This window comes from Rattus rattus, chromosome 13, assembly GCF_011064425.1.
Source record: "Rattus rattus isolate New Zealand chromosome 13, Rrattus_CSIRO_v1, whole genome shotgun sequence".
Classification (NCBI taxonomy): Eukaryota; Metazoa; Chordata; class Mammalia; order Rodentia; family Muridae; genus Rattus; species Rattus rattus.
The window spans coordinates 53531106-53539959 of NC_046166.1; the positions used below are offsets into that span (position 1 = coordinate 53531106).

Here is an 8854-nt window from a genome sequence, read left to right on the forward strand (position 1 = left end):
AGATAAGAGTGTCTTTTTGCATCAGACACTAGAGAGATGGAAAGACTGATGTTCTGGCTAGGAGCAGGTTAGGTGAGCATTGTTAAACAGACCAGAAAGGTTTACCCACATCTCTGGAAGAGAGGAGATCAGATAGGGGAGCCATTCCTCTTCTCTTGGACCACTGCTCCCCAGTCATGCTTCCAAGGGATTAGTCAGGAGTTTGAGGCAAGTAGGGCTACATAGTGAGACACCTTCCCAAAAGACAAACAACAAACAAAGCAAGGAATCCTCTGTGGTAGGCTCCTTATGGGATCAACAGCATGCTTAATTCTTTAAACTAGGGGACCTTCTATTGCAAACATGTTAGGCTGGGGACAAGATGGCAACATGAAGAAGCTACAAATGCCTAAGATAGACCAGCAGTGGGCTTGTCACATTTAACCACATCACTGAAGTTCTTTTTTTTTTCTTTTCACAGTTCACAGAGGCTTTTTATTTGTGCTTTACATTTAAAAAAATAATCCCAAGCTTTTCCCTCCTGTATGTTTTCATCTTGTCTCTTCATGGGATGATGTCAGCCGAGGTTGTCAGCACAATGAAACCAAACTGCCGTGATGGGAGCAAATTGTCCTGCCATTTCTCTGAGTTGAACATCAAATCTAGGGCTTATAACTCTACACTTGTTCAACCTTCCTGTGAGGTTCACAATAATCTTCCCTGCTCTGTGATCATCAATGATCTCGAACTCATCACTGTATTCCTGCTTCATCATCACAATTAAGAACTAAACGATGACTTTGGAACACGGCCTGATGAGGACCTGGCGTTTGCCTCTCTTCTCAGCGTTGTTGATGCCCTTGAGAGCATCTGCCAGAACATTCATTCACATCATGGTGACGGCGAGAGAAGATGGCAGAAAGAGAGTGGCATCACTGAAGTTCTAATCAGCTCACTGTTCTGGCAGAATGTGTGGTAGAAAGAGTTGTTCTCGTCAGGAGCCTTGGCTCATAGTGGCTTGATCGAAACGCTGGCGAGAACAAATGGAGGGGGACAATTGTTTCAGTTCAGGGCTTCGGAGGTCTTAGCTCACCGTCCTTTTGGCCCCATGCAGTTGTGCAGAGGATCATGCTAATGGGGGCAGTGTTATCAGCCCAGCTGCTTACCTCTTGGCAGACAGGATGTAGAGAGCCGCCACAGGAAGTGCCGGGGAAGGTAGCCCTCCCGCTGCAAGAACGTTCCCCCAGTGACTTGCTTCCCCTAACCAGACCGGAAGTCTTACTTCCCAAGAATTGATTCCCATTTTAATTCATCATTTGATCAAACCATCATCCATTAGGTTGGAGCCCTTGTGATTCTATTGTCTCTAGAAACATCCTCACAGATATACTCACAAGTGTGCCTTACTACTCTCCCACCCACGTGTGCATCAGTTGAATCAAGCTGATAAATTAACCAGCTCAAAGGGCCAGCTGATTAACTGACAGGTTTGGAATTTAAGGAGGGCTCTTCATTTCAAAGACGGCTTCTTGCTTCTGTGTGCTCACATGGCGCTTGCTTGAGCCGGCAGTGCAGAGGAAATGCAGGGATGACATCAGGAGAGGGCACACACATAGCCAGGGAACAATTGGGAGCCAGGGAGAAATGCCAGGAGAGGACTCCTCAGGGCAGGGCTGCCTTGCTTGCTCGCTCTTTACCGTGAGTGCCTTTTCTCTCAGACAGAAGATTGAGGAAGCTATCTATCTTCAAATTAGAATTACCTCTCCGTATTATGAATCGAGGGTCTAAACGTCTTTGCATTTTTGCGTGTAACCCAGCTATAATGTAAGAATTTGCATTTATATAGCGACATCCATCTAAGGCACAAATGTACTTCTCCAGCACTAACTCATTAATCCTCCCAACAGCCTTGTGAGGGGCCAGGGAGCTAAGTGATTTGGGTGAGAATTGGTTGAACCTATGGAGGGATTAACAGTGGCATTAACGCAACTCTCTTGGAAATGACTTATGATTGGTTCAATACAGATTGGCACTCAGATACCTGAGAATTTTAAGTAAATTAACACCTCTCTTTGGCTTTATAACCAACAGACTCTGATTCGTATTCAGGTTTTGGTCAACCTGAATGATGGATAACCAAATTTATGTCATGGGATTTCAAGTTATATTTCTATTAACTTTAGAGTTCTGGAGTCACAGCCCCTAAAGAATTAGAAGATCAGGGCAACACTGACAGAAAGGCTCTCAGCTTCAAACCATGATGAACAGCAACTTTTAGCTTCTGAACTCCCAGTAGCCAACTTTAAAATAAGGATTTAGAGTAAGGGCAGTAGTGTGAGCCTACGCCCTCAGCTATCTGGCAGTTAAAAGTGTTGTGGGGTTATCCATTGGAAAAGACTATGTAGAGTCTGGCTTAAGCCAATAGAAAGTCTTTATTAGCTGGCTGGTGACTACACCGGGTGTTCGGGATCCCAGTGTAGTCTCAAGCCTTTCTCAGGGTGGGTTTTTAAACACAAAGCCACATCCTGGGTTGACATACTTCAATTAGCAAGAGTATTCAGTGGGAAGCTGGACTACAGGAGCTAAAAAGCAAGGTTTGTATATTTAGGGACTTTCCCAGAACTATGGTCTTTGATGGGTTAGGTCTTTGTTTTCCTTCTGTGAGGTCCTGCGGTCTATACAATGTTTTACAGCCTGAATGGTCCTTCCATTATGGCAGTTGTGCTAAGATCTGGAGGCCTTTAAGGCCTGGGTGTCTGTTATATTCCCTACTGGTTCTATGGGTATTTGTCAAATTGTGGACTCATCAAAGATTAATGGCCTAGACACGACTGTAAGTTAACCTGGGGCACCAGGAGAACAAAGTTTGGTATTAGTTGTTAGATCCTTGACATTTTTGTTAAAGGTTATTTTTGACCGTGGTCAACTGATTATCCCTGACTGACTGGCCTGGAAGCAACAAGTTTCTCCCAGTGCCATACAGAGACATCTTTGTCTCATAAAGAGGTGGTCCAATCGCTTTTCAGTTCTGAAGAACAACCTAGGCTAAAGAATCTAACTGGGATTCTAGATGGCCCGGGTCTATGTCTGCTTGAACGTAGCGTGCCTTAAAGTTTTAATCTCCCATAACTAGGTCTGAAGTTCCACCTGCAGTGAATCCCATGACACCTGCCCCATCAGTCGGGGAGTGAGATTGGGGATGGCTCATTATGCAAGGGGAAGCCCAGAGCCTAGATTTAGGTGGGCCCTGCCCTCCTCTCCATTATAAAAGATGAGCATCTGTGACAAACAGGCACAGAGATGCAAAAGAGTGGGTTCTCCTTCCATGTAAGCAATTCAGAAATGCACACTTGGTCAAGCTGTTAGTGCAAGCAAGCCAGGGAGACTCTGGAGCCTGGAAATACTTTTTATTGTCATTTCTAAAATTAGTCTGCTATGTAAGGCAACAAGAACCTGCATATCAAGGGGGCATCTTGGGGGACATTAAACAGGCACCCTCACTTTGGAGGTCTCCCAACTGTGAGCTTAGATTGGTCCCATTTACAGCTATTCGGGATGGAGGTGGAGTTTATTTCTCCAATCCTGACACCCTTAACTGGGGGGGGGGGTCTAGGCACAGTCAGTGGTCCTGACCTATGTCCGGTTGAGAATTGTTATGGAAATGATACATTCTTTTAAGCATCCCGAACATGATGGGCTGGCTTCTGTTGCAGCCTGGACCCTTTTTCTTGAGGTGCCTGAAGGAATTCCTAGGAAAATTGGAGCTTTGCAGCTTAACATCTTAAGAGGCTTGTGTTCCAGGGGTACCCAGATGAGTTGGATTGGGCCAATGGGGCAGGTTTCTTTTTTTTTTTTTTTTTTTTTTTGGTTCATTTTTTCGGAGCTGGAGACCGAACCCAGGGCCTTGCGCTTCCTAGGCAAGCGCTCTACCACTGAGCTAAATCCCCAACCCCAGCAGGTTTCTTTCAGATAGTGAATTTGCTACCTGGATCCGGATCATGTAGGTGTAACCCCACTCCTCAGGTTCTAATGGCTTCCCAAAAGTGATCTTCGGCTTCCTGGCAGACCCTAGCCTTTATGGATATTGGGTTGCATTGTCTACGGCCACAGATAGGTACTATAAAGAGATCGGTATGCTCTTCAGATGCCTTGGTTTTGTAACCTCACTGGGCACAATGATATTTGCTTGGCTTCTTGCTGTTTGGAGTGTCGGGATGGGCATCAGCCAGGTGAGCATTGTACTGGATAAGCCAGAGCCCTTCCTTTTTACTGATGGACCCACAGCCCCAGGGGTGTGCCCCTCCCAGAGACCGAGTGAACCATCCACTCCCCAGAAGCGTCATATTTTACAGAGCTCTACCTGGAAGGTGGTTTGGGTCCCAGCGGATAGATTGGCTATGAGTTCTGCTCATTTTAATTCTAGCTTATGGGAGGGTGTGGCTGCTCTCAGGGGGAGACAAAAGAAAAGACAAACTAACATGTCCAATCTTTAGGGGGTCAGCAGGCATGGTGGTGATCTATCTATCATCATCTCTGGCCTTCTTCAGCTGGGTGTGATGGACCCACAGGGTGACATCAGCGACCATCCTGTCTTGGGTTGAGACTCTGTTTACCCACCCAAGGTCTCCAGGCTGGAACTTGGGAGGCTCGGACACAGGCAAGGGCTAACTGTCTAATGAATGGTCTTATTAGTTGCAGGGTCTGGAAGGACTTGAGGAAGGAATGGATAGAAGTTGTAAGTGGACTTTTGACTACTTTATGGGTTTCTTTCCTTACTACCCTTCTCCACTCAATCCCTTCCAACCGCTCAACACGTGGTAGGCGAGAAAGAAGACTAGAGGGGGAAGGGGGCGTTGATCTTGGTAGACTACTAGTTCCCTGGGCCAAGGATATTTCCAGCAACCAGCAACCAGGCCACCCCTCTCAGAGCTCTGGCATTTTTATACCCTCTCAAGAGCCCTCAGCATTCTAAGCATCTTACACAGAAATTATCTGCAGCTGGCAAAATCATGTTCTTGCCAGAGCAGGAGGCAAATCACAGCCTGCTACTAAGGGCAATCTAAAGGAGTCCCATACCCCCACACCTGGGATTAAAACAAAAACACGTTCTTAGAACATCTCTATGGTTTTAAAGAAACCAAATTTCTCCCTACAAGTAGTTCCTGATATGAAGCCCTTAGAAGGGTAAAAGGTAAAGGTTTGCCCAATTTTCAATGCTTCCAAGGACATATTTTAAACGTTTATTTATTCATTTAATCTTTTTTTGGTGCTCTGTGGTCTTTAGGTGTAATGGAGTTTTTTAATCAACATTTAGAACCTTGGTCAAATTTACAGAAACTATGGCCATGAGGGCCGGACCATTGTTGGACCCCAGGGAAAGGGATAACTCAAATCTAGGAATATTTGTTGGGCTTGAGTAACTCAGCAGTTTTAGTTGCCTCCTGATGTGTGGCCTGGTGGAGCTTGGAGACCACCTGTCTTCTGATAACAAGAAGTGCGAGTCTCTCACCTGGCGAGACCATCACCCATTTGTCACCTGTTTGGCATCTTTTCGTTTTTGTCCGTGTGTGTGTGTGTGTGTGTGTGTGTGTGTGTGTGTGTGTGTGTGTGTGTGTATGTGTGTGTGTGTGTGTGTGTAAGGCTGGGCTCTACATTAATTCAGGTTCAGTCAGGTAAACAAGATTTGGAGAGGCCCAACTGGTTTTAGGGCTGCTGTACGGTAGCTGTCCTGTTCCTTTGGGCCTCTGGAGATCCCCCGTTTTGATTTCCTTTCTCTTTGAGGCAAGTGTAAGTGCTCTCAGGGGAGTCTCCTCAGCTTCCAGGAGAGAGTACCCCCGCTGAGCTGAGGAGCTTGGAAGCCTCTGCCCTGCTCTTTTTCTTCATTGTTTCATTTTTTCCTTGGCTTCTTCAATGATTGTCATATCAGGTAGAAAAATCTTATGAAAGAGATTGGATTGTTCAAGGTATGTAGAGGGACAAATCACTCCCAAGAGGGGAATTGGACAAAGGACAGGGCTTATATAGGATTTCTGAGGGAGATTTTCAAGGGCAGAGATTTTCAGATTGAGGATGGGTGGGATTTCTAGTCCTGAGCTCGAGGAGCTCAGGGATTGGTGGGTTTTCCTGCTTAGGGATTGGTAGCTTCTTTTTTTTTTTTAAACCCCCTTTCCCTGAGTCAGGCCCATGGGTTAGGGTAGGAAGTCCTTTCCAGCTGCAGCCAGCTTTTACTGAGGCGCCATCGCTATGGGGCTGCTGGGGGTTGGGAGGGGAGGCTGGAGAGGAGGAGCTGCTACAGTGGACAGCTCTTGTGGGACAGCTCCTGCAGTGGTGTTTCACCAAGGCTGTGGGCTGAGGCGGAAAGAAGATGTCACCACTGTGGACAAATAACTCTTGTGGAGTCGAAGTGGGAAAGGTGACTCACCACCGTGGACAGCTCCTGGGACAGCTGAGGAGATGTCCTGGTGCCATCTTTTGACAGGAGCCACCACTTCGTACAGCTCCTGTGGGACTTTTTTCTGCACCTGGTCTGTCGCTGCAGGAAGGAGGGGCCTGCCGCCGCGGGAAGGAGGGGCCTGCCGCCGCTTTGACGTTTCTTGTAGTGCAGAGGCTTTTGTGGTGCACAGCTTAGTTAGGGACCACAGTAAGGTACCTCTCCGTCCTGTCGAGTGTTCCATCGACAAGGGCTGTAACAAATACCCACCAACTGTCTGTGTGTAGTCTTTCTTCCAGTGAAATGCCTAGGTTAATACCAGGTAGAAGTTTTGGGGTTTCTTTGTGTGACCTGGCAGGGCCAAAAGGATTTGGGTCTGCAACAAGAGAACATGGATCTAACCTGGGGATATGAGGGTGAAAGCCACTGCTCAATACAATGTGTGTGTCGAGGCCGGGAGACATGGGGACGGGGACTGGTGAGGTTGGCTGGGGTTTCGTGTTTCAGACACCCAACTCCAAAAGAGGGCCAATTGATTTCACAGAAGGTCTGGAGTTTTTCTGTTTGAGGAACACACATCATATCTGGTCTCATTCTGTAAAACTCTTCTTTGGGCCATGGCAGCTGATGCTTACTATAGATGCTGGCATCGTCATAGCAACAGCAACAACAGTCAATGCTGGAAGTGGGACGCAGCACAGCAGGACCACTGTGAGCCTCTGCAAAGTCATTCCAGGGGCAGCAGTGGGTGGCTATGGTCCCAGGACAGCTCATGGTCCCTTTTATTTTAGAACTGTTTCTCCAACCAAGTGACAGAAGCGCGTGCACGTGTGTGTGTGCGCGCACACACACACACACACACACACACACACACACACACACACACCAATAACAAAGACATCCAGGGTTGGCCACCACACCTTCATACACCTCAGTAGACCTGGGGAGTTCAGTGAGGTCTCACAAGGATCCTGAACCCTGGATTAGCAGCCAAGATTAGAATTCTTTTTGTATCCTAAATAGAAGACATCTTATGGAGACTTAACTTTTAGAGGAGACAGACCAGGAGATTTTCTAGTTTGTTCCCTTTTGGGGTGGATGTCAGACTTCTCTGAAATGTTAAGCAATGATTGATCAAAGTGAGTCCTGGGACCTTGGAGTATCTCAGGCTGTGAATTCCCTAGAAGCCCCCTGACCACCAACCTAACTATTTCCCACTCTGAAGGGCTCTGGGACCCGCGATGTCTCAAGGTTTTGTCTCTGGAGATCTTGGTGGAATCTCTGGAATCTCCGGAAGTGTTGTGAGGTATTCACCAGAGAAGACTATTCGGACACTTGTTTAAGCCCAAAGAACGTCTTTATCAGCCACCTGGCGACCATTCTGGGTGCTTGAGATCCTAGTACACTCGAGCTTTCCTCTGGGTGAGTTTTAAGCACAAAACCACATCCTGGGTTGATACGCCTCAGTTAGGGAGAACTGTTAGCCATAAGCAGAACTACAGAAGCCAACAGCAAGGTCAGTACTTTCAGAGCCTTTTCCAGAACTGTGGACTTTGATGGATTAGGCCTTCGTTTCTGTCTTGGCAGGTGGAGCTCTCTGTGTGCTGAGTTTTACCACTTGATCGGTGTTCCCATCATGGAGTCGGTTGTGCTAAGGCCTGGGGGCCTCTTAAAAAGTTCACAAGTAGTTTGAGGCTGATATGAACCACATACTCATACCTACGCAATAGATACATACATACATACATACATACATACATACATATATACATACATAAGTACGTACATACATACATGTATATTAGTAATAACAAAGATTTGGGGGGCATACAGTTTGTTAAAAGATTATCCTCAAAAACATGCTAAAGGAATTACAGGAAATAAAAAAGTTCATAAATGATCACTATATAGATTGCAGCTATGGGTAATGCTCTTTATACCTTTGGTGCTTCTTTCTGTGAAACTATGCAGAATATACTTCCAACTGTCTCCTCGGGGACCAAAGAGTTGAAGTATTGTTATTGCTGTTGTTGTTGTTTTGCTTGATTGTTTTTCTTTACATAGGATTTGTTTGTTTTGAGGCAAGGTCTTACTTCATAGTTGGTACTGGCCTGGAACACCGTGTAGCCCATCCTGGCCTCAATCTAGTGACCCTCCTCTTCCAGCCCCACCAGTACTAGTGTTACAGGTGTGCTCGGCCATGCCCGAAAGGATTCTTTTATTTACTAATTCCTGCTGATCTTCTGATGACTCCTATAACACGCCAGTCTACTCTGTGCTCAGTCAGAACAGCTCCCGCAGGCCTAGGAAGCCCCCAGACAGGCATGCTAGTAAAGCCTACACTAATGCCAATGACATACATCTAGAACTACTTGTGAAGCTCAGGGTGAGGGGCAGAGGGTAAGATCAAGGCCCTGACGCATCCGTCATGACATTAAATTACTC

At 46.5% G+C, this 8854-nt stretch overlaps 1 pseudogene; it reads right to left on the minus strand.

Annotated features, from left to right (window-relative positions):
* Window positions 1–491: 491 nt before the first annotated feature.
* Window positions 492–886, minus strand: LOC116914736 (annotated as a pseudogene).
* Between the last annotated feature and the right edge of the window lie 7968 nt (window positions 887–8854).